The following is a 26658-nucleotide window of genomic DNA, read 5'->3' as shown; positions in this document are numbered from 1 at the left end:
TATAGGAAGGATCCTGCAGACTTTTCTTGACCTTATTTTAATAGTCTTCTCCTTTAATGTGCTAGCCCAGTTTGGCTTTTGTGTAAATACACTTATATTTCTCTGCTGCAAAGGCCTCGTTTTTTATTCGAACTTACATCAGCTCTCTCGGGTTTAGCACTGTGCTCCCTAACCTATGAATTTAATATTTTTCTTCATTCATGGTACTAGAATCTTCAGTATTCTTTCTCTTCTTAACTAAAGAACTTGGGCATGCCTTCTCTAGTCAAATTTTTGTTCTCAGTTCTCAAGAATAATAACCAGTTTAGCACAAATGGTAACCCTACTATAAATAATTTTCCAGCGAATAAAATAGCCAGTTCTATTCAGATAATAATCCTACAGTTAGTGTTTTCCAAAATATAGATTAACCAGTTCTATATAGATAATAACCCTACTGTTAATATTTTCCAAACAACATTTCATAGTTAAGAGCTCCAGCTCCATCTTTCCCAAGTACAATTAAAGACACATAATATAGTTTGTGCAACAGATTAGTTCCAGGAGGGTGCCACTTACCTGAGTTGTTTCAAGAAGGAAAGAACTTCAATGATAGGGGTCACCTTTGTTATTTTCTGCTTTTCAACCACCCGTCTATGAGATTTGTCTTTAGGACCAAATCTGCCCCCAAGCTTGCTCGCAAGACCTTTGTCTTCTGCAAGTTTTCGCACTCAGTGCTTATGCTATCTGGTCATCACCAGACTTAGCAATCCCTTACCGTCTGACATTTCAGCACGATTTTTTCCTCCCTTCACTCCCTTTTCTTTTGGAGCATTCACAGCTAGGGGAGGTAGTTAGGGATTTCCGGCAACTGCCTTTTCCAACTTCTTTCTATGAGAATTTACAAGATCTGCTAATACTCAAATCATTTCCTATCTTCAATAATTAACAATGTTATTCGACTCAAACAAATAATAACAATAATTATCCAATTTGTTTGTTACTGTGGTAAAATAAAAGTATTTACAGTTTTCTAGGGGCATTATAGCTACTAAATGAAATTGGGAGTTGGCCTATTCCCAAAACACCTTGGGATGAAAGAATCTGTCCACTTTGTGATATTAAGAGGGAGGGTTGAAGATGAAAAATACTTTCTCTTAGATTTCCTTGCTCTTACTAACATCAGTTCATAATCTTCTTTCTCCTCTTTATTATTATAGAAATAAAATATTAAAAAATCTAAATTAATCTTTTACTTTGTTAAAGTTCCATAGACCACATCATTTTAATAGGCATTAATCATCATAATCATTACTTTATTAAATATAATTATATTGAATATTAAATTATTATATAATATAATGATATTGAATATTAAATTATTATGTTTTAAGAGTTTACTTTAAATTTAATATGCAATTTTAATTTTTTTAATTATGAATTATTAAATCAATCAATTTTGAGCCCAATTTAATTTTAAAAATTAGATAAATATGTGTTTGCCAATATTAATTAAAACAATAGAAATAAAACAATTATGCTAATGCATTTTTTTTAATTATAAATTAATAAATCAATAAATTTTAACCCAATTTTAATTTAAAAAAAAATAACTTGTGTTTTTAAAAAAAAGAATCAAACAATTATGATTTTTAATTAAAAAAATTTAATACTTTAAATGTTTTTCAAAATATTAAATCTATAATCCAATTCAAAATTTCATTAAAAAAACAAAAAACAATCTCATGTAAAATTACATTACCAAATAAAACATTTTGTCCATTATTAAAATTCATATTAATCTGATCTATTGCCATTTCATTCATCTTAAAAATTTTGTCCATATTAAAATGGTAGTAGGCTAACAATTATGTTTTTTTGCCATGAAAGTTATGGAAATTCCCGTTATATTTTGAAAAAATCGGGCAATAATTTTTGTAAATTTAAGTAGAAGTTGTTAAAATTCATAATTTTAGGTGTCCTAGAAGTTTTTGATGGTGCTGAAACTATTTTCACCATCAAAAACATAATTCAAAAAATGTCCCTACAAGGTTTTTTGAAATTTTTTGGCCCGTATTCTTGCCACTTTTGGCCTCGGCCTCCATAGACAACTCCATTAAAATACACCTAAATATGATATATTGCCATTTCATCCCTCAATTGAAGCCACCTAATTCTTATCCTATTATCATTACTTATATTATTTAAAATGCCTTTAAATCTTATGCTATTGCAATTTGTCTATAATTTAATTAAATCTCAAATTAACCAAAGTTTCTTTGAATCTAGCAAATTGATTAGGGTTATGAGTACAGGTAAGGTATTGCAGCTAATCTATTGAATTAAAAGTATAGATTTTAGATTGCATGTTTTTATGATTTATGATATAAACTAAATCTTTTTGGAGAAATCATATAACAAATTTAGGGTCAATTTATTTCTAATCTTGATCTAGATTCATCATAAGGACAAGGATGAGGAGTAAGATCAATAGACCATTGTTGATCTTACTCCTCTCTCTGTTGATCTTGCTCCTCATCCTTGTCTTGATAATAAACCTAAAAGAAAATTGAAAAGCTTGGACCCTAAATTTATTTGAAAATATAGATTTTATTAAAGCTCCAGGCTCCTACATTGCAGCCAATATACCGAATTGAAAGTATAGATTTTAATAAAGCTCCAGGCTCATAGATTGCATTGGCGAGTTAACTGTATTAAGTCACCAGGGACACTGAAAACGAATGCATGGATAACAACAAAAGGAGTTTAATAAAAAATGTTGGAATGAAAAAGCCATTTCTGATTCTAAATTTATACTCCAATCGAAAATATTTGACTTCGATTAGTGCCAAGCAAATGAAAAAAATTATATTAATGTGCAAGGTAGTATTTATGCATATACGCATAATACAACAGGGCTCGTCTTAAAATTTAGTTTGATTTGGGGACTAGAGAATCGTAATCTCTTTAGCGCTTCACGCAAAGTATACTCTTCCAATTTCTTCATATGTGTGGAAGCCAATTGCGACTCGGAAGGCGCAGGCTGCATTTCTCTACAGATTTATTTCTGCAGAAATTGCACCCACAGCCAGAAGATGTCGACCACGTCTCCAGAGATCGCAACAGCAGCTGTAGATTTGGTTGAAGTATGTAATCTGTATAAAACAAATGCCCACAGAACCTGTCGTTAGTGTGGTTTTTTTCTAGCTGTCTTTAGTTGTAGGGGGAGATCCAAACTTTCTCAGGGATACAGATATTAGCTGTCAGATCTAGCTGTGTATGCCGGCATGATATTAGATTCCAATATAGTATTATCGTTTAATATTCTATTAGAAAAAAAATTACCGTCCCTTTTGCTATCGTAAATTAAAAAGAATACGGTGATGCAGAATGCAAAAATTCTGGAACACGGTGGGAAGGTGGGTGTAGCAGATCAGTACCTGCGTATATCGGCCTCAAATGGTAGGAAAATTAGTTGATTCCCAATCGTTTCGGCTCCTTTCTTCACAGTACCTTCCATATCAATTACTTGGTGACTATCTTCACTCTTTCCTGGTCTCTTATCTCTTGGATCTGCCATCAGAGACAGCGAAGAAGCTCGCTTTAATCTGCCAAAGTAGTCCATTTTTCTGCAATCGGTTGGAAAAAGGGTGCAACTTATCATGGTCACCCACGTGATACACAGCAGTTTGTGGTGAAGTTGGATACAGCTGTCGCTTAGCTAGAAAAATGGTTGCAATTTGGGTGACCACCATGCAGCTTCACAGCGACTCTAATGGTACTTCATAAACGTTAATAGCTAAGTGACAAACAAAAAGTTATACCACTTTACCATAAATGAGGGGATGTTCCACATCATCATAATATACCGTAAATGGAAAAAAGGGTGCAAGTTATTATGCTCACCCACGTGATACACGGCTGTTTGTGGTGAGGTTGGATACAGCTGTCCCTTAGCGGGAAGATATAGTGCAATTTGGGTGACCACCCGTGATCAAATTTGAAGTGCAGGTTTTAATATCATTTATAAAGGCATATGTTTAGGTCGCTTTTCCATAATGAAAAGCCTATAAAATAAAGTAATTCAATTGACAATAGCGAATTATCTTCTCATTTTTTTTAACATATGGTGAATTGGTAATTGTATGACTAATTTAAGGGAGACCCCAGATCAATTCTCGTGGCTGCCACTCTAACACCAAGAGTATTTCCAGCGACCTGCAAGCTAGATATACCAAACCTTATGATTTAGAAATAGTTGAGACTCACGGATAAGGGAAGTCTACTCCATGAGCCGAGATCATAGCAGAACACCGAGTCCTCCCATTTCTGGTGAAAGTTTTGAAAGATCAAAGGGTGTGTTGTTTGATCAATTCTAAGTTCCCCACTAGACAATTCAATCCTTAGATTCTACACTTCCTTGAAATTCTTTGAAACCTCACCAGCAGAATGATGGGAAACCTCTGCAACCATGGATTTCTTCGGGCCCAAAACATGTTGCAATGTTTGCCATGGCATAATAATTCTACCTAGTACCCATCATGATTCTCATCAAATACCTCCATATCCCCCTGTTTTTACCACTATTGTTAAGGTTGGTTTCTTCACTAGATATAACATAGTCCACCTTAACTACCACAGTCTGCACTTGGGGGACTATACTAGAGAACCTATTTGAAACTGCACAACATCGTCCCAAGGCCTTAATATCACCAAATTTGTTGAATATAAGCAGCAAAAGTGAATCTAGGAGCTTGTCAAGGTGGTCTACTGATGAATTAAACCCCATGTTTGGATCAATATAGATATTCCTCAATATAGCACATAACCACGTAAAACTCAATTGATTTAGGACTTGATCAGAAACTGCTTCACAATCAAATGCAAATCTTCAAATATTTGATACATCTTAAATATCATGAATTCTCAGAATCATTTACACAAAATATCATACTATTTTGGCTAGGAAAACCTATAAGAACCTTCAGATTTATACCAAAACAAATAACAGTCAGGCTCATTCTAGTGCAAATCTTCAATCTTGTTCCATCTCGTGCAACCTCATATTATCCATTACCAAACCCAATCCCTTAGAAAAACTACAAGAACCTCAACACAATGATTAAGCTCCAAATTTATATGAATTCCCGCAACGATTCATAATAAATTGAATATCATTAGAGCCCAGAAAACTCTAGAGTTAAGATGGGTCTAGGTTGGTATTTTAGCAGAGATCATACTATGATAATAGTTTTACCCCTTGCCTACTGTGAAACACTGAACACCAAAATCTTCATTATTTGTATCTGGGAGTATTTGTTTCTAAGTTGACACTTGTTGTTTGATTGGCAGATTGATGGACATGAACAACAAAGAATATTTAGAGGAACATACTGCACGTTTGGCATGAAACAAGGATCATAAAAATTGCTTCCAGTAGCTTTGAAGGAGAATTCAATCATTGCAAGAAGATATAACTTATATTCAGAGAAAATTATTCAAATTTTCCATCTCTGCCATTATCGGTATGGTTGTAGCTTGATCAAATTTTGAGAACTTGCTCTACCAAATTGCAATTCTAGACTTTCTCTAGAACTATAAATGGTAGACTTTGGCAAGAGCTGTAAAACGGTTTGTCTTTTAATGTATAATAAGGTCATTTTCATTTTGTAACCTTTTTTGGGATTATATACACTTGTAAAGCAACATCATATATGACTTGCAATGTAGCCATTCCGACATAATCTTGAATAATCCATGCTAAAAATTTAGGATGAGCTTCAATATAGATTTCATGGTTCGGAATTATGGATTCTCAATATTTTGTCACTTCTAATTCCAGTGGGATATTGTTTAAGAATGTAAATCAATTTAATAAAATAAACCCTGAAATTGCCTACATTTGAAAAAAAAATTTCAAATTCTAGCCAGAAATATCCATGCATGCTTATTCTTTTACATCACCAAACTAACAAGAAAACGTCAGTATAGTATTTTCATCTGCAGAATTAGACAAGGATCATTGATGCCTACTTGTTGAAAGGTGATCCACATAGGTACTAACAGACAAGAAATGTTGTAATTAAATAATCATTTTGTTAGGTAATAGCTACTCAACTGGCTTGGCCAATCACCCAATGCATAATCTGTTGTGTCTAAATATAGTTTTCCCTTTTACTCCTATCATCTATGTAGCTTATCCCTCTCTTATGTGACTAGCACAAATTAGATTTATTGTGTATCGTACTTGTAATTGTGCATTTGTTCTATTTATCTGACAATCCATGTGCTTTCCAATAAACAAATTACTTAGACATGTAACGAGTTAGCTCACATGACATAGAAGTACATTTAAAGAAATTAAGGGTAGATACACTTATCTACTTAGTATTTCTCATTCTTTATCAGTTGTAAGCAAAGACGTGGTTCTTTTACACTCATTCTTCTTCTCCCCAAAAAATTCACATAGAACTCTATTTCATCACATATCATACATGGGGTTGAGCTTAGGATAATTGGTAAATGCACTAAGATGGTAAGAAAAGTTTATTTTAAGAGGCCCTTCAGTTTACGAGGAACCGGACTGGGAATCAATGTTTCCATTGGAAAAGGGGATTTGGATCTTTAGGGGTGAGCCTTCTGCCAAAAATGAAATCATTGAACAGAGCCTAGATGAATTATTCCCAACAGCGAGGCAATGCTGGGAATATAAAAGAATAGACAGTAGATTTGTTCTTGTTAGAAAACATAAAAAACTTTTCTTTGAAATTTCATTCAACGCCTCATTTCCATTGTTGGAAGGTAAGGGGAAACCACCCATTTCATAGATAAAAATAAATTTTGATTAGTCTAAGCTTGTGCAAGAAAAACATGTTGGAAAAGGTAGTTCCAAGACAACATATTATTGGTTGTCGATGTCTTTACAATGTTGCAAGATGCAAGATATTCCTTAGTTTATCAAGAACAATAGCCCCTTCCAACACAATTGCGAGTCGAGTATTCATCATACAATTTATACGCATTGTAACTAACAAGTGAATTTTGAGCAGGCAACTGTGTTCATAAAATTTATGTTTGCCAAATGTTATGTTTTATGTATTTTTCCCTGAATCACTGTTATATTAAGTAGAGGTTCGTGTAAGAACATTGAAAAAATAATTAGTTTGAGATGAAAGAAAAACTTTACATCTCAACATGCAGTTGAAGATTACACTCTAAAAACATGGGGCAGAAGAGCCTCAATAAGATGATTTCACAGTACAAATGCCTATGTACCAAGAGTCATTTGATGTGGTATGGGAAATTTCTATTAAATTGATATGAGTAGTGAAGAACATACATATAAGAAATACAATGTTATGCAAATAGTAAAAGGCAATATTGTCGATCGATGATCAAACATGCTACATTGGATTGAAAGAGTGCTTTTGGTAGATTTCTAGTGATGAGTAAAATAGATGTGGCATTTGAAGATTCAATAGAATTTTGCCAAAGCAATGCCAACACTAAGACAACTGAAAAATTTCTATTCGTTTTGCCTTCATGTCTGAAGAACTTTTGTTGAGACTTGGTTAGCTAGATTCAAAATCATACCAAAGGCTTTGGATTATTGTATTCTCTTGGTGTTAAGTGTATAAAAAGTAAATCATATCATCAGCTTGGAACTGCTTACATCATTGGTACTCCAGTGAAGTTACAGAATAAGGAAGTTTCATAAGAATTGGCATAATTTGCAGGTACAAGAAATTCCATTGCAATATAGTGGTAGTTATGATATAGTATATGGACATGCTAAGAAAACCAAGGCCAAAAATTGGAAAAAAGACTTGGCAATACAGCAAGTTGTACAAAATCAACACAGAAAAGGAATGCATTCGATAGACAATAGGACTCAATAAAAAAGGCAGAGATAACTTTGGCCACTTACTTCAGCTCATTAAGAAGATATACAAATGGTATCTTTTACAATTTGGTGGAGGAACTCGCAACTACAATCAATTATTTTTGTTATATCTATTTCAGTCTTGTTAAGTATCTACAATAAAAGAGGCCCAAATTGAAACAACAATGTCAAGCATGTCCTCCCAGAATTCTCTTGATTCCAACCTTCTGCTCAGGACTGAGTTTGGAGGGAAATCTAATTTCAAACTTGATTCCACCCAGGAGAATCTATGGAGGATGAGGTTTACTGACCATAAGTTGAAACATGAAGTTGTTGTGTCAATAACCGAAGGCATCCTTCTCAATAGTTCTTAGCTTCCTTCTCATCGTTCCCATGCCAGTGTCGCAAGGACGGAGTCCATCATGCCCATTTTCCCTCTTGAATTTATCAATGTGTTCCTCATTTTTCCATTATGATCGCTCATCTCTACATTCATCTCCAACTTCGATGCTCCAAACAGAAGATATAAATCTATGAGTTTGGGATCGGATGTGGCTTTGATCCATGGTAGCACTGGTTTTTATGGCTAGGGCAGCCATATCAGAGGTTGTGAGAGGATTTTGCAATTTGGTTACAGAAAGCATAAAATAGAGGTGTTCCATCTACAGTTCATGCTCTGTAGAAAGAAAAGAAACATACTCATCGAAATGCATTGAATTGGCATGTAAGACGAAAAATCTGGGACTTTCTCTTAATATTTGTGCTACCTTCACCTGCTCCGGGAAATCTCTAATCACCACAACGTCGTCTTCTTGAAGAAGCACTAACTTGGCAGTAGGGGGGTTTAACGATGTATAAGACAGGCAACTAACCATCATATGAAATCCATTTTGCAGGTGACATCCAAAGGGAAATGTAAGGGGTAGGTTCAGAGACTGCTCTTTCTCAGCGAATGAAAAAAATAAGAGGGGGTAACCACTGTGGTGACTCGGTGAGTCAGGGACTGGAGTTCGGAATTCAATAAAATTGAAATTTAAAAAAAAAGTTTCACAGGTTGACAGTCCTTCTTAAAACATTTTATAATATTATTCTAATTTTTTTTTAAACCTGCAAAACTCAAATTTATTTTTTTTTTTACTAGGAAATTTTGCTTCCTACTTCTGTGATGTGCCAAAGGCCCTTTGAAGGGCTTTGACATGTTCAATTTTGAACACTAGTTTGAAGACTGCTCTTTCTCGATGAACGAAGAAAATAAGAGGGGGTAACCACTTTGGTGACTCGGTGAGTCGAAGACAAGTCAGAGGCTGGAGTCCAGACTTCAGTAAAATTGAAATTTTAAAAAACATTTCGTAGGTTGACAACCCTTCTTAAAACATTTTATAATATTATTCCATTTTTTTTAAAACCCGCAAAACTCAATTTTTTTTTTTTACTAGGAAATTTTGCTCCCTACTTCTGTGACATGCTAGAGGCCCTTTGAAGGGCTCTGACGTGTTCAATTTTGAACAATGGTGACCACCATGTAGCTTTGTAGCGATTGTAATTGTACTTCGTAAATGTTAATAGATAAGTGACAAACAAAAAGTTATAAAACCCTTACCACTTTACCATAAATGGAGTCGATGATCCATGATACATCATAATATACCATAAATGGAAAAAGGGTGCAACTTATCATGCTCACCCACATGATACAAAACAATTCGTTGTGAGGTTGGATACCGTTGCTGCTTTGCTAGAAGATAGGGTGCAATTTGGGTGACCACCATGCAGCTTCGCAACGACTGTAATTAAATTTCGTAAATGTTAATAGACAAGGCCACATAGCTAGCGTTGTTATAATGTATTGTATGTACTCCAAACAATAATAAAATTGTAAAATGAATTATATGAATATTTGTTTAACCTTCTTTCATTTATTTTTTAATATAATTAAACATTTTTTTTGGTAGATAAAGGTTATATATATATATATATATATATATATATATAATTGACATTGAAGATAATGATAACAAGTTAATAATTATTTATTTAGTATTGAATGATGGAATCTTTTTATATAATGTTCATATTATAGTACATGTCATGTCATTAGAGTATAGATTGATATAATGAGAGTTTTACAAATTGTACACATGTTATTTTTACATATTTTTTTCAAATTTATATTTTTGAAATTAAAAAATAAAACCCATAAAAATTGTCTACTCAATATTTTACACCAATGAGAAAATGAATTTTTTGAATTTAAATGCAAACCATTTGTGTTTATGGTACATAGTGATTAACACATAATGTTATTTTTCAAATTATAGTAATAAGTGATATAGTACATAGTAATTAATGATATAGTACATAGTAATTAATAATAGAGTACACAAAAGTTAATTTTTGTCATTATTACAGAATAAGAGGGGAGACATTTCAACCAATCATATTTAAGATAAATAAAAATAAATTTTATTTAAAATCAATAAATTTAATTTCATAATATTAAACTTTGGATAGTTTTTAAATTTTTTAGTCAAAAAACTAATAACAAGACACTGAAATTGAATACGTCGTGTGAGCGACGGTGTAATAAGTGACGAACAAAATATTATAAAACCCTTACCACTTTACCATAAATGGAGCCGAGAGTACATGATAATATACCATAAATGGAATATTGGGCTAAAGTAATTATTATTGGCTACAACTCTAATAATACATTGGGTAGCATAGGTTATTTATTAGATTCTGCATTAGCTCCACAAATAAGTCATGGGAAAGGCATTGGTTATAGTACATCTTAAAAAATAAAAGAAAAGAGAGGAATGTATTGCGAGTAATCATTGTCAAAGAGTTGTTTTTAATTTCAAGGTAAAAGGAGTATATTTATTTGACCTTTTCATGATGAAAAGTTAGAAGTAGGTATTTATATTTTAATAGTTGAAGGTAGGTGTTTATATTTGAATAGAAGACGAGGAGTATATTTATTTGACTTTTTCATAATGAAAAGTTAAAAGGTAGATATTTATATTTTAATAGTTGAAAGTAGGTATTTATATTTTAATAAAAGACAGTAAATTAAGAAATTTGGAATATTTTAATTACTAAAAATATAAAAATCTATGAAGAATAAAATAGATGTGATGAGATTTTAATAAAAAGTAAAGCATAATTTAATAGATTTTATTATTTTTTCCAAAACCCTGATGGAAAGACATATTTTGAGTTGTTTTTGTTGAGTCTATATCATGCAAATGTCTAAGGGATTTTCCAAAAGAGTGTATTTGTTTATGTATTAAAAATCACAATTTAAATGAATGAAAATTGTGATATTATCACGAATTTGTATCACTCGATTTTATAAAGAAATATTAATTTAATAGGCTTTATTATTTTTCCAACATCTAGTTAAAATTTGTTGGAAATGCATATTTGAGCTATTTCTATTCATCTCATATAATACAAGTGCCTTAAGGGTTTTCGAATGGAGTCTATTTATTTGTGCATTAAAAGTGCAATTTAAACAAAGGAAAATTGTAATCTTACCAAAAAGAGTGTATTTGTTTATGTATTAAAATCACAATTTAAATGAATGAAAATTGTGATATTACCACGAATTGTATCACTCGATTTTATAAAGAAATATTAATTTAAGAGGTTTTATTATTTTTCCAACACCTAGTTAAAATTTGTTGGAAATGTATATTTGAGCCATTTCTATTCATATTATATAATACAAGTGTCTCAAGGGCTTTCGAATGGAGTCTATTTATTTGTGCATTAAAAGTGCAATTTAAACAAAGGAAAATTGTAATCTTACCAATAATTATATTATCAGATGTTACAAAAAATATGTTTTAATCCTATACATGATATGTATCTTGGTCTTAGGAATAGGTGGAGAAAAAGAAAACTATGGAGAATTCTCCAAAGATTTGTAAAGTATTTGTCAATGTTGCTAGAAACAAGGAGGAAGTGAAATAATGGAATATATTTAAGATGCATGGAATTATGAAAATGAGAATGATCATTTTGGAGAACAAAACATGAGGATTTGATCATAGTATAGATTGAATTATCAAAATCTGAATTCTCCTTCTTGTAATCCAAATTTCAAGTTTTGTGATGTTAACAAGGATCCTTTTGTGCAAGTTCATATCTAAACTTAATCAAGAACATACAAGTTAGAAAATTTCACCAAATTTAATAGACTTCTTCATAAGTTTTGAACCTTAATTTTTGAACAATAACACATGCATACATATTCTTTATAAAAAGGAATAACAATAACATTGACACATAATACCTGGAGGTTTACCAAATAAAAACTTAAGTGAGAAAAACCAGTAGACTTATTTAATTTACACCAAATTGATATTTGAGATCATAAACACTAAAAGTTGGGCCAAAACAAATAAGAAACAACCATTTTTAGGGCTTCACCCTCAAACCCCTTGCAAAACATACAACATATTGAGCTAACCATGTAAAGAATATAACACATTCCCAACATTTCAATCCTATACATAATCACTAAATAGTTCTATGTTAGGCTAATAAAAATGATGAATTATCGTTTTTATGATGAGTTTGGCCAAACTTATATAAGATTGTTGGATTTCTTAAAGATTTACATTATATTCTTAGTTGTACCTTTTGATCCCATTATCTATTATATTAATAGGGATGCCATAAAAGATATACTATGTAGTTGAGAGGATGTGTTAAAATAATAATAAGCATATTAAATACAAAAGATATAACCATGTCGAATACATGCTGTCATGAACGTAATAAAATAACTATGAATCAACATGTTCAATACTAGTAAAGAGATTGAACAGGTGAAAATGAAAAAGGAGAGATAACTAGATTTTCCCTATATTTACTAGATGTATATTTTTTCTCTTCAAAATTGGCATTTAACAATTCATTTGTAAGTAATCTTACTAATATAGTTTGAATGCAATTTTACAATTTACATCCATATTCTATCACTAATTGTTTTGGATCTTTCATAGAACTAAGATTAAAGGGAAGGATAATAAAGGAAATGTCATTATGACTAGTATGTAAATATAGCAAAGTAAATGACACCATGACAATCCTAAGATCTAAAAACATGAAATATATAAACTAAATTTTGTTCCAATTCTCATATTAACCTTAGTGCTTATGACACATAAAATCAAGTGGAGATTCATGAAAACAAAGTATCTAAACAATTTTATAGAAGCTTCCATTAAGTAACATAAAATAGTGTATACACGAATATGATAGTAAAATATCTATTTAATTGTGTAATATGTGATGGATTTAATATTCTGAAAATGTACCATGAATAAATATGATACAACTAGAATAAAAATTATTTTAATCTTTACCTGCCAAAAATAAGTATGATGTGATCAACCAATGCTCATTAACCAACTAAACATTAAAAATTAACATATTAATAACTCACTAAAAACCTAACCTTTATTTGAACATTTTATAGTATTTATTTCCTTTTTTTTTTTTTGCTAATGCAAGAGTCGGACCTTTCAATTCATTAATCATAAAATAAAGTACATATATTACATCAATACTTTCATGGTCGTTGACTATGGAGATGTCCCAACAAAACTATTCCTAACCCCCTACCTCCAAACTTTACCTATCTCAAAAGAAAAAAACATAAGATTGGACTGATCCAAAAAGAACAGGACACATGGTTGTCTGCAAATAAAGGTAGCACGACCGCCTAGATTCACAAACTTAGGAACAATCCCTCGGAAAGAACTTTTCCCACCAAACCTAGCCTTCCTCATTAAACTTGACCCTTGAGCCTTACCATTTGATCCACCGGCTGTAGATCAAGTCGGACTGAAGAGCAGCTCGCCAATTACCTCGAGTGTCCGCACGAGCAATCTGATCCATTGAATCTCCATGTGCCATCCGACGGTGGAGATTGAAATCGTCTCTGCCCACATGCATGGGTGATAGCATGTGATGAGGGTGGAAATCCCTCTGGCCCCACCACCACGTGGAGCTCAAAGAGTGACCAAACCCTTGGGCCCCACCAAACTGCTCGATGTATCCAGAGCATTGATTTACCTTGCGCCATCGGACGGTTGAGTGGAAAATCGCGCGCCCGAAGTCATCGACCTTTAGGGCATGGGGAGAGTGGTTTTTGGACCGGGCTCTCCACCACGTGTCATGCTTTCTATGGCATCGCTGCTGAAAATCTAAAACCACTTTTAACATGAAAGTTGTGCGATCGCTTCGAAACCGCCCAAAGGCGGTTTTGACTTCCGTCACTGAAAAATTAGGATGATGCGGAAGTTTTAGTTGCTGCTTTCTTCGAGCAATCTGATCCGTTGAATCTCCATGTGCCATCCGACGATGGAGATTGAAATCGCGCCTGCCCACATGCACGGGTGATAGCATGCGATGAGGGTGGAAATCCCTCCAGCCCCACCGCCACGTGGAGCTCAAAGAGTGACCAAACCCTTGGGCCCCACCAAACTGCTCGATGAATCCAGAGCGTTGATTTACCTTGCGCCATCGGATGGCTGAGCAGAAAATCGTGCACTTGAAGTCATCGACCTTTAGGGCGTGGGGAGAGTGGTTTTTGGACCGGGCCCTCCACCACGTGTCATGCTTTCTATGGCATCACTGCCAAAAATCTAAAACCACTTTTAACATGAAAGTTGTGCGATCGCCTCGAAACCGCTCAAAGGTGGTTTTGACTTCCGTCACTGAAAAATTAGGATGATGTGGAAGTTTTAGTTGCTACTTTCTTCCGTCTGGGAAACTCTGTCGCCCGTCACTGAGAATAGTCCTGATCGTGGTCAACTTTACCTCTAACCTTGGCTTACCTTCCATTGTGCACCTTTTTGTCCCACTTGGAGTATCCCTCTGACCGCTAACCATTACTGGTTGGGTTCTATCATTCTGCTTCTGTACTCTTCTTTGTCCTCCTTCGCCTGGTTATGGCAAATTTTTTCAAGTTGCTTTGCACCATTGTATTCCATCTCCTTAAAATTGCGTTATCCTTGCAGCTGACACCTTGGTTGGCTAGAATGTCTGCCAATTTGTTGGCCTTTCTCCTCACATGAATGAATCTGAGAGTACGAAGTTCCTGTAGATGCACTTGAATTCTCTGAAGAACCCTAGTTAACCTCTAGTGTTTTGTGACCTTTTTCGGCCCTGTTCCATTACTGATTCTTTTGGTTGCGTTTATGATGTAATATGTAAATATGTAATATGTAAATACACTTATATTTCTCTACTGCAAAGGCCTCGTTTTTTATTCGAACTTACATCAGCTCTCTCAGGTTTAGCACTGTGCTACCTAACCTATGAATTTAATATTTTTCTTCATTCTTGGTACTAGCATCTTCAATATTTTTTCTCTTCTTAACTAAAGAACTTGGGCATGCCTTCTCTAGTCAAATTTTTGTTCTCAGTTCTTAAGAATAATAACTCGTTCAGTACAAACAGTAACCCTACTATAAATAATTTTCCAGCGAATAAAATAGCCAGTTCTATTCAGATAATAATCCTACAGTTAGTGTTTTCCAAAATATAGATTAACCAGTTCTGTATAGATAATAACCCTACTGTTAATATTTTCCAAACAACATTTCGGAGTTAAGAGCTCCAGCTTCGTCTTTCCCAAGTACAATTAAAGACACATAATATAGTTTGTGCAACAGATTAGTTCCAGGAGGGTGCCACTTGCCTGAGTTGTTTCAAGAAGGAAAGAACTTCAATGGTAGGGGTCACCTTTGTTATTTGTTGCTTTTCAACCACCCGTCTATGAGATTTGTCTTCAGGACCAAATCTCCCCCCAAGCTTGCTCGCAAGACCTTTGTCTTCTGCAAGTTTTCGCACTCAGTGCTTATGCTATCTAGTCATCACCAAACTTAGCAATCCCTTACCGTCTGACATTTCAGCACGATTTTTTCCTCCCTTCACTCCCTTTTCTTTTGGAGCATTCACAGCTAGGGGAGGTAGTTAGGGTTTTCCGGCAACTACCTTTTCCAACTTCTTTCTATGAGAATTTACAAGATCTGCTAATACTCAAATCATTTCCTATCTTCAATAATTAACAATGTTATTCGACTCAAACAAATAATAACAATAATCATCCAATTTGTTTCTTACTGTGGTAAAATAAAAATATTTACAGTTTTCTGGGGCATTATAGCTACTAAATGAAACTGGGAGCTGGCCTATTTCCAAAACACCTTGGGATGAAAGAATCTATCCACTTTGTGATATTAAGAGAGAGGGTTGAAGATGAAAAATACTTTCTCTTGGATTTCCTTGCTCTTACTAACATCGGTTCATAATCTCCTTTCTCTTCTTTTTTATTATAAAAATAAAATATAAAAAAATCTAAATTAATCTTTTACTTTGTTAAAGTTCCATAGACCACACCATTTTAATAGCATTAATCATCATAATCATTACTTTATTAAATATACTTATATTGAATATTAAATTATTATATAATATAATGATATTGAATATTAAATTATTATGTTTTAAGAGTTTACTTTAAATTTAATATGCAATTTTAATTTTTTTAATTATGAATTATTAGATCAATCAATTTTGAGCCAAATTTAATTCTAAAAATTAGATAAATATGTGTTTGTGAATATTAATTAAAAAAATAGAAATAAAACAATTATGCTAATGCATTTTTTTTAATTATAAATTAATAAATCAATAAATTTTAACCCAAATTTAATTTAAAAAAATAACTTTTTGTTTTTCTTAATTTTACTTTAAAAAAATAACAATAAAACAATTATGATTTTTAATTAAAAAAGTTTTAATACTTTAAATGTTTTTCAAAATATTAAATCTATAATCCAATTCAAAATTTCATTAAAAAAACAAAAAACAATCTCATGTAAAATTTTACCAAATAAAACATTTTGTCCATTATTAAAATTCATATTAATCTGATCTATTGCCATTTCATTCATCTTAAAAAATTTGTCCATATTAAAATGGCAGTAGCCTAACAATTATGTATTTTTGCCATGAAAGTTATGGAAATTCCCGTTATATTTTGAAAAAATCCGGCAATAATTTTTGTAAATCTAAGTAGAAGTTGTCAAAATTCATAATTTTAGGTGTCCTAGAAGTTTTTGATGTTGCTGAATCTATTTTCACCATCAAAAACATGATTCAAAAAATGTCCCTACAAGGTTTTTTGAAAATTTTTGGCCAGTATTCTTGCCACTTTTGGCCTCACCGTCCATAGACAACTCCATTAAAATACACCTAAATATAATATATTGCCATTTCATCCCTCAGTTGAAGCCACCTAATTCTTATCCTATTGTCATTACTTCTATTATTTAAAATGCCTTTAAATCTTATGCTATTGCAATTTGTCTATAATTTAATTAAATCTAGAATTAACCAAAGTTTCTTTGAATCTGGAAATTGATTAGGGTTATGAGTACAGGTAAGGTATTGCAGCTAATTTATTGAATTAAAAGTATAGATTTCAGATTGCATGTTTCTATGATTTATGATATAAGCTAAATTTTTTTTTGGAGAAATCATATAACAAATTTAGGGTCAATTTGTTTCTAATCTTTATCTAGATTCATCATAAGGACAAGGATGAGTAGCAAGATCAATAGACCATGGTTGATCTTGCTCCTCTCTCTGTTGATCTTGCTCCTCATCCTTGTTTTGATAATAAATCTAGAAAAAAATTGAAAAGCATGGACCCTAAATTTATTATAGGATTTTTCTGAAAATATAGATTTTATTAAAGCTCCAGGCTCATACATTGCAGCCAATCTACCGAATTGAAAGTATAGATCTTAAAAAAGCTCCAGGCTCATACATTGCATTGGCGAGTTAACTTTATTAAGTCACCAGGGACACTGAAAACGAATGCATGGATAACAACAAAAGGAGTTTAATAAAAAATGTTGGAATGAAAAAGCCGTTTCTGATTCTAAATTTATACTCCAATCGAAAATATTTGACTTCGATTAGTGCCAAACAAATGAAAAAAATTATATTAATGTGCAAGGTAGTATTTATGCATATACGCATAATACAACAGGGGTCGTCTTAAAATTTAGTTTGGTTTGGGGACTAGAGAATCGTAATCTCTTTAGCGCTTCACGCAAAGTATACTCTTCCAATTTCTTCATATGTGTGGAAGCCAATTGCGAATCGGAAGGCGCAGGCTGCATTTCTCTAAAGATTTATTTCTGCAGAAATTGCACCCACAGCCAGAAGATGTCGACCACGTCTCCAGAGATCGCAACAGCAGCTGTAGATTTGGTTGAAGTATGTAATCTGTATAAAACAAATGCCCACAGAACCTGTCGTTAGTGTGTTTTTTTTCTAGCTGTCTTTAGTTGTAGGGGGAGATCCAAACTTTCTCAGGGATACAGATATTAGCTGTCAGATCTAGCTGTGTATGCCGGCATGATATTAGATTCCAATATAGTATTATCGTTTAATATTCTATTAGAAAAAAAATTACCGTCTCTTTTGGTATCGTAAATTAAAAAGAATACGGTGATGCAGAATGCAAAAAATCTGGAACACGGTGGGAAGGTGGGTGTAGCAGACCAGTACCTGCGTATATCGGCCTCAAATGGTAGGAAAATTAGTTGATTCCCAATCGTTTCGGCTCCTTTCTTCACAGTACCTTCCATATCAATTACTTGGTGACTATCTTCACTGTGTCTTCCATATCAATTACTTGGTCTCTTATCTCTTGGATCTGCCATCAGAGACAGCGAAGAAGCTCGCTTTAATCTGCCAAAGTAGTCCATTTTTCTGCAATCGGTTGGAAAAAGGGTGCAACTTATCATGGTCACCCACGTGATACACAGCAGTTTGTGGTGAAGTTGGATACAGCTGTCGCTTAGCTAGAAAAAATGGTTGCAATTTGGGTGACCACCATGCAGCTTCACAGCGACTCTAATGGTACTTCGTAAACGTTAATAGCTAAGTGACAAACCAAAAGTTATACCACTTTACCATAAATGAGCGGATGGTCCACATCATATATACCGTAAATGGAAAAAAGGGTGCAAGTTATTATGCTCACCCACGTGATACACCGCTGTTTGTGGTGAGGTTGGATACAGCTGTCCCTTAGCGGGAAGATATAGTGCAATTTGGGTGACCACCCGTGATCAAATTTGAAGTGCAGGTTTTGATATCATTTATAAAGGCATACATTTAGGTCGCTTTTCCATAATGAAAAGCAGTGATTCAATTGATAATAGCGAATTATTTTCTTATTTTTTTTAATACATGGTGAATTAGTAATTGTATGGACTAATTTAAGGGAGATCCCAGATCAATCCTCGTGGCTGCCACTTTAACACCAAGAGTATTTCCAGCAACCTGAAAGCTAGATATACCAAACCTTATGATTTAGAAATAGTTGAGACTCACGGATAAGGGAAGTCTACTCCATGAGCCGACATCATAGCAGAACACCGAGTCTTCCCATTTCTGGTGAAAGTGTTGTTTGATCAATTCTAAGTTCCCCACTAGACAATCCAATCCTTAGATTCTACACTTCCTTGAAATTCTTTGAAACCTCACCGGGAGAATGATGGGAAACCTTTGCAACCATGGATTTCTTCAGGCCCAAAACATGTTGCAATGTTTGCCATGGCATAATAATTCTACCTAGTACCCATCATGATTCTCATCAAATACCTCCATATCCCCCTGTTTTTACCACTATTGTTAAGGTTGGTTTCTTCACTAGATATAACATAGTCCACCTTAACTACCACAGTCTGCACTTGGGGGAATATACTAGATAACCTATTTGAAACTGCACAACATCGTTCCAAGGCCTTAATATCACCAAATTTGTTGAATATAAGCAACAACAGTGAATCTAGGAGCTTGTCAAGGTGGTTTACTGATGAATTAAACCCCATCTTTGGATCAATATAGATATTCCTCAGTATAGCACATAACCACGTAAAACTCAATTGATTTAGGACTTGATCACAAACTGCTTCACAATCAACTGCAAATCTTCAAATATTTGATGCATCTTAAATATCATGAATTCTGAGAATCATTTACACAAAATATCATACTATTTTGGCCAGGAAAACCTATAAGAACCTTCAGATTTATAACAAAACAAATAATAGTGAGGCTCATTCTAGTGCAAATCTTCAATCTTGTTCCATCTCGTGCAACCTCATATTATCCATTACCAAACCCAATCCCTTAGAAAAACTACAAGAACCTCAACACAATGATTAAGCTCCAAATTTATATGAATTCCCACAACGATTCATACTAAACTCAATATCATTAGAGCCCAGAAAACTCTAGAGTTAAGATGGGTCTAGGCTAGTATTTTAGCAGAGATCATATTATGATAATAGTTTTACCCCTTGCCTATTGTGAAACACTGAACACCAAAATCTTCAGTATTTGTATCTTGGAGTATTTGTTTCTAAGTTGACACTTTACTTGTTGTTTGATTGACAGATTGATGGACATGAACAACAAAGAATATTTAGAGGAACATACTGCACGTTTGGCATGAAACAAGGATCATAAAAATTGCTTCCAGTAGCTTTGAAGGAGAATTCAATCATTGCAAGAAGATATAACTTATATTTAGAGAAAATTATTCAAATTTCCCATCTCTGCCATTATCGGTATGGCTGCAGCTTGATCAAATTTTGAGAACTTGCTCTACCAAATTGCAATTCCAGACTTTCTCAAGAACTATAAATGGTAGACTTTGGCAAGAGCTGTAAAACGGTTTGTCTTTGAATGTATAATAAGGCCATTTTCATTTTGTAACCTTATTTGGGATTATATACACTTGTAAAGCAACATCATATATGACTTGCAATGTACTCATTCCGACATAATCTTGAATAATCCATGCTAAAAATTTAGGATGAGCTTCAATATAGCTTTCATGGTTCGGAATTATGGATTCTCAATATTTTGTCACTTCTAATTCAAGTGGGATATTGTTTAAGAATGTACATCAATCTAATAAAATAAACCCTGAAATTGCCTACATTTGAGAAACAATTTTCAAATTCTAGCCAGAAATATTCATGCATGCTTATGCTCCTACATCATCCAACTAACAAGAAAACGTTAGTATAGTACTTCCATCTGCAAAATTAGACAAGGATCATTGATGCCTCCTTGTTGAAAGGTGATCCACATAAGTACTGACAGACAAGAAATGTTGTAATTAAATAATCATTTTGTTAGGTAATAGCTACTCAACTTACTTGGCTAATCACCCAATGCATAATCTGTTGTGTCTAAATATAGTTTTCCCTTTTACTCCTATCATCTATGTAGCTTATCCCTCCCTTATGTGACTAATGCAAATTAGATCTATTGTGTATTGTACTTGTAATTGTGCATTTGTTCTATTTATCTGGCAATCCATGTGCTTTCCAATAAACAAATTACTTAGACCTGTAACGAGTTAGCTCACATGACATAGAAGTACGTTTAAAGAAATTAAGGGTACCTGCACTTATCTACTTAGTATTTCTCATTCTTTATCAGTTGTAAGCAAAGACGTGGTTCTTGTACACTCATTCTTCTTCTCCCCAAAAAATTCACATAGAACTCTGTTTCATCACATATCATACATGGGGTTGAGCTTAGGATAATTGGTAAAAGCACTGAGATGGTAAGCAAATTTTATTTTAAGAGGCCCTTCAGTTTAGGAGGAACCCAACTGGGAATCAATGTTTTCCTTTGGAAAAGGGGATTTGGATCTTTAGGGGTGAGCCTTCTGCCAAAAATGAAATCATTGAACAGAGCCGAGATGAATTATTCCCAACAGTCAGGCAACTCTGGGAATATAAAATAATAGACAGTGGATTTGTTCTTGTTAGAAAACATAAAAAACTTTTCTTTGAAATTTCATTCACCGCCTCATTTCCATTGTTGGAAGGTAAGGGGAAACCACCCATTTCATAGATAAAAATAAATTTTGATTAGTCTAAGCTTGTGCAAGAGAAACATTTTGGAAAAGGTAGTTCCAAGACAACATACTATTGGTTGTCGATGTCTTTACAATGTTGCAAGATGCAAGATATTCCTTAGTTTATCAAGAACAATAGCCCCTTCCAACACAATTGCAAGTCGAGTATTCATCATACAATTCATACACATTGTAACTAACAAGTGAATTTTGAGCAGGCAACTGTGTTCGTAACATTTATGTTTGCCAAATGTTATGTTTTATGTATTTTTCCCTGAATTACTGTTATATTAAGTAGAGGTTGGTGTAAGAACATTGAAAAAATAATTAGTTTGAGATGAAAGAAAAACTTTATATCTCAACGTGCAGTTGAAGATTACACTCTAAAAACATGGGGAAGAAGAGCCTCAATAAGATGATTTCACAGTACAAATGCCTATGTACCAAGAGTCATTTGATGTGGTATGGGAAATTTCTATTAAATTGATATGAGTAGTGAAGAACATACATGTAAGAAATACAATGTTATCCAAATAGTAAAGGGAAATATTGTCGATCGATGATCAAACATGTTACATTGGATTGAAAGAGTGCTTTTGGTAGATTTCCAGTGATGAGTAAAATAGATGTGGCATTTGAAGATTCAATAACATTTTTCCAAAGCAATGCCAACACTAAGACAACTAAAAAATTTCTATTCATTTTGCCTTCATGTATGAAGAACTTTTGTTGAGACCTAGTTAGCTAGATTCAAAATCATACCAAAGGCTTTGGATTATCGTATTCTCTTGGTGTTAACTGTACAAAAAGTAAATCATATCATCAGCTCGGAACTGCATACATCATTGGTACTCCAGTGAAGTTACAGAATAAGGAAGTTTCATAAGAATTGGCATAATTTGCAGGTACAAGAAATTCCATTGCAATATAGTGGTAGTTATGATCTAGTATATGGACATGCTAAGAAAACCAAGGCCAAAAATTGGCAATACAACAAGTTGTACAAAATCAACACAGAAAAGGAATGCATTCGATAGACAATAGGACTCAATAAAAAAGGGAGAGATAACTTTGGCCACTTACTTCAGCTCACTGAGAAGATATACAAATGGTATCTTTTACAATTTGGTGGAGGAACTCGCAACTACAATCAATTATTTTTGTTATATCTATTTCAATCTTGTTAATTATCTACAATAAAAGAGGCCCAAATTGAAACAATAATGTCAAGCATGTCCTCCCAGAATTCTCTTGATTCCAACCTTCTACTCAGGATTGAGTTTGGAGGGAAATCTAATTTCAAACTTGATTCCACCCAGGAGAATCTATGGAGGATGAGGTTTACTGACCATAAGTTGAAACATGAAGTTGTTGTGTCAATAATCGAAGGCATCCTTCTCAATAGTTCTCAGCTTCCTTCTCATCGTTCCCATGCCAGCGTCGCAAGGACAGAGTCCATCATACCCATTTTCCCTCTTGAATTTATCAATGTGTTCCTCATTTTTCCATTATGATCACTCATCTCTACATTCATCTCCAACTTCGATGCTCCAAACAGAAGATATAAATCTATGAGTTTGGGAGCGGATGTGGCTTCGATCCATGGTAGCACTGGTTTTTACGGCCAGGGCAGCCATATCAGAGGTTGTGAGAGGATTTTGCAATTTGGTTACAAAAAGCATAAAATAGAGGTGTTCCATCTACAGTTCATGCTCTGCAGAAAGCAAAGAAACATATTGAATCGGCATGTAAGACGAAAGATCTGGGACTTTCTCTTAATATTTGTTCTACCTTCACCCGCTTCGGGAAATCTCTAATCACCACAACGTCGACTTCTTGAAGAAGCACTAACTTGGTAGTAGGGGGGTTTAACGATGTATAAGACAGGCAGCTAACCATCATATGAAATCCATTTTGCAGGTGACATCCAAAGGGAAATGTAAGGGGTAGGTTCAGAGACTGCTCTTTCTTAGCGAATGAAAAAGATAAGAGGGGGTAACCACTGTGGTGACTCGGTGAGTCGGGGACTAGAGTTCGGAATTCAGTAAATTTGAAATTTTAAAAAACGTTTCACAGGTTGACAGTCCTTCTTAAAACATTTTATAATATTATTCCATTTTTTTTAAACCTGCAAAACTCAAATTTTTTTTTTTTTGACTAGGAAATTTTGCTTCATACTTTTGTGATGTGCCAAAGGCCCTTTGAAGGGCTCTGACGTGTTCAATTTTGAACACTAGTTCGAAGACTGCTCTTTCTCGGGGAACGAAGAAAATAAGAGGGGGTAACCACTGTGGTGACTCGGTGAGTCGAAGACAAGTCAGACGTTGGAGTCCAGACTTCAGCAAAATTGAAATTTTAAAAAACGTTTCGTAGGTTGACAACCCTTCTTAAAACATTTTATAATATTATTCCATTTTTTTTTTTTTTTGACTAGGAAATTTTGCTCCCTACTTCTGTGACGTGCCAGAGGCCCTTTGAAGGGCTCCGACGTGTTCAATTTTGAACAATGGTGACCACCATGTAGCTTCGCAACGACTGTAATTGTACTTCGTAAATGTTAATAGATAAGTGACAAACAAAAAGTTATAAAACCCTTACCACTTTACCATAAATGGAGTCGATGGTCCATGATACATCATAATATACCATAAATGGAAAAAGGGTGCAACTTATCATGCTCACCCACATGATACACAACAATTCGTTGTGAGGTTGGATATCGTTGCCGCTTTGCTAGAAGATAGGGTGCAATTTGGGTGACCACCATGCAGCTTCGCAACGACTGTAATTAAATTTTGTAAATATTAATAGACAAGGCCACATAGCTAGCGTTGTTATGATGTATTGTATGTACTCCAAACAATAATAAAATTGTAAAATAAGTTATATGAATATTTGTTTAACCTTCTTTTATTTATTTTTTAATATAATTAAACATTTTTTTTTGGTAGATAAAGGTTATATATATATATATATATATATATATATATATATATATAATTGACATTGAAGATAATGATAACAAGTTAATAATTATTTATTTAATATGAATGATGGCAATCCTTTTTATATAATGTTCATATTATAGTACACGTCATGTCATTAGAGTATAGATTGATATAACGAGAGTTTTACAAATTGTACACATGTTATTTTTACATATTTTTTTGAAATTTATATTTTTGAAATTTTTTTTTTTTAAAATTAAAAAATAAAACCCATAAAAATTCTCTACTCAATATTTTACACCAATGAGAAAATGATTTTTTTGAATTTAAATACAAATCATTTGTGTTTATGGTACATAGTGATTAACACATCATGTTATTTTTCAAATTATAGTAATAAGTGATATAGTACATAGTAATTAATAATAGAGTACACAAAAATCAAATTTTATCATCATTACACAATAAGAAATGAAACATTTTAACCGATCATATTTGAGATAAATAAAAATAAATTTTATTTAAAATCAATAAATTTAATTTCATAATATTAAACTTTGATATTCAAATTTTTTTAGTCATGACAAGACAATGAAAAATTGAATACGCCGTGTGAGCGACGGTGTAATAAGTGACGAACAAAAAATTATAAAACCCTTACCACTTTACCATAAATGGAGCCGAGAGTACATCATAATATACCATAAATGGAATATTGGGCTAAAGTAATTATTATTGGCTACAACTCTAATAATACATTGGGTAGCATAGGTTATTTATTAGATTCTGCATTAGCTCCACAAATAAGTCATGGGAAAGGCAATGGTTATAGTACATCTTAAAAAAGAAAAGAAAAGAGGAATGTATTGCGAGTAATCATATTGTCAAAGAGTTGTTTTTAATTTCAAGGTAAAAGGAGTATATTTATTTGACCTTTTCATGATGAAAAGTTAGAAGTAGGTATTTATATTTTAATAGTTGAAGGTAGGTGTTTATATTTGAATAGAAGACGAGGAGTATATTTATTTGACTTTTTCATAATGAAAAGTTAAAAGGTAGATATTTATATTTTAATAGTTGAAAGTAGTATTTATATTTTAATAAAAGACAGTAAATTAAGAAATTTGGAATACTTTAATTACTAAAAATATAAAAATTTATGAATAATAAAATAGATGTGATGAGATTTTAATAAAAAGTAAAGCATAATTTAATAGATTTTATTATTTTTTCCAAAACTGTGATGGAAAGACATATTTTGAGTTGTTTTTGTTGAGTCTATATCATGCAAATGTCTAAGGGATTTTCCAAAAGAATGTATTTGTTTATGTATTAAAATCATAATTTAAATGAATGAAAATGGTGATATTACCACAAATTGTATCATTCGATTTTATAAAGAAATATTAATTTAATAGGTTTTATTATTTTTCCAACACATAGTTAAAATTCGTTGGAAATGCATTTGAGCTATTTCTATTCATTTTATATAATACAAGTCCTCAAGGGTTTTTGAATGGAGTCTATTTATTTGTGCATTAAAAGTGCAATTTAAACAAAGGAAAATTGTAATCTTACTAATAATTATATTATCAGATGTTACAAAAAATATGTTTTAATCCTATATAGGATATGTATCTTGGATCTTGGTCTTAGGAATAGGTGGAGAAAAAGAAAGTTATGGAGAATTCTCCAAAGATTTGTAAAGTATTTGTCAATGTTGCTAGAAACAAGGAGGAAGTGAAAGAATTGGATATATTTAAGATGCATGGAATTATGAAAATGAGAATGATCATTTTGGAGAACAAAACATGAGGATTTCATCATAGTATAGATTGAATTATCAAAATCTGAATTCTCCTTCT

General features: G+C 32.9%; 2 long non-coding RNA genes across 2 annotated transcripts; both read right to left on the bottom strand.

Moving 5' to 3' along the window:
- Window positions 1-2500: 2500 nt before the first annotated feature.
- Window positions 2501-3616, bottom strand: LOC149261244 (uncharacterized). Its single transcript, XR_016248412.1, has 2 exons — window positions 3420-3616; window positions 2501-3134 (listed from the first exon to the last, which is right to left on the bottom strand). It is a non-coding gene; the product is annotated as an uncharacterized LOC149261244 (long non-coding RNA).
- A 14252-nt stretch (window positions 3617-17868) lies between these two features.
- Window positions 17869-18572, bottom strand: LOC149261243 (uncharacterized). Its single transcript, XR_016248411.1, has 2 exons — window positions 18467-18572; window positions 17869-18181 (listed from the first exon to the last, which is right to left on the bottom strand). It is a non-coding gene; the product is annotated as an uncharacterized LOC149261243 (long non-coding RNA).
- Window positions 18573-26658: the final 8086 nt, after the last annotated feature.

The sequence above is a fragment of the Pinus tabuliformis genome, chromosome 6, assembly GCF_031772625.1.
Source record: "Pinus tabuliformis cultivar Carrire ecotype Pingquan chromosome 6, CPIR1, whole genome shotgun sequence".
Classification (NCBI taxonomy): domain Eukaryota; kingdom Viridiplantae; phylum Streptophyta; class Pinopsida; order Pinales; family Pinaceae; genus Pinus; species Pinus tabuliformis.
Note: the sequence above shows the minus strand (reverse complement) of the source record. Positions and strands in the feature narration are given on the sequence as shown.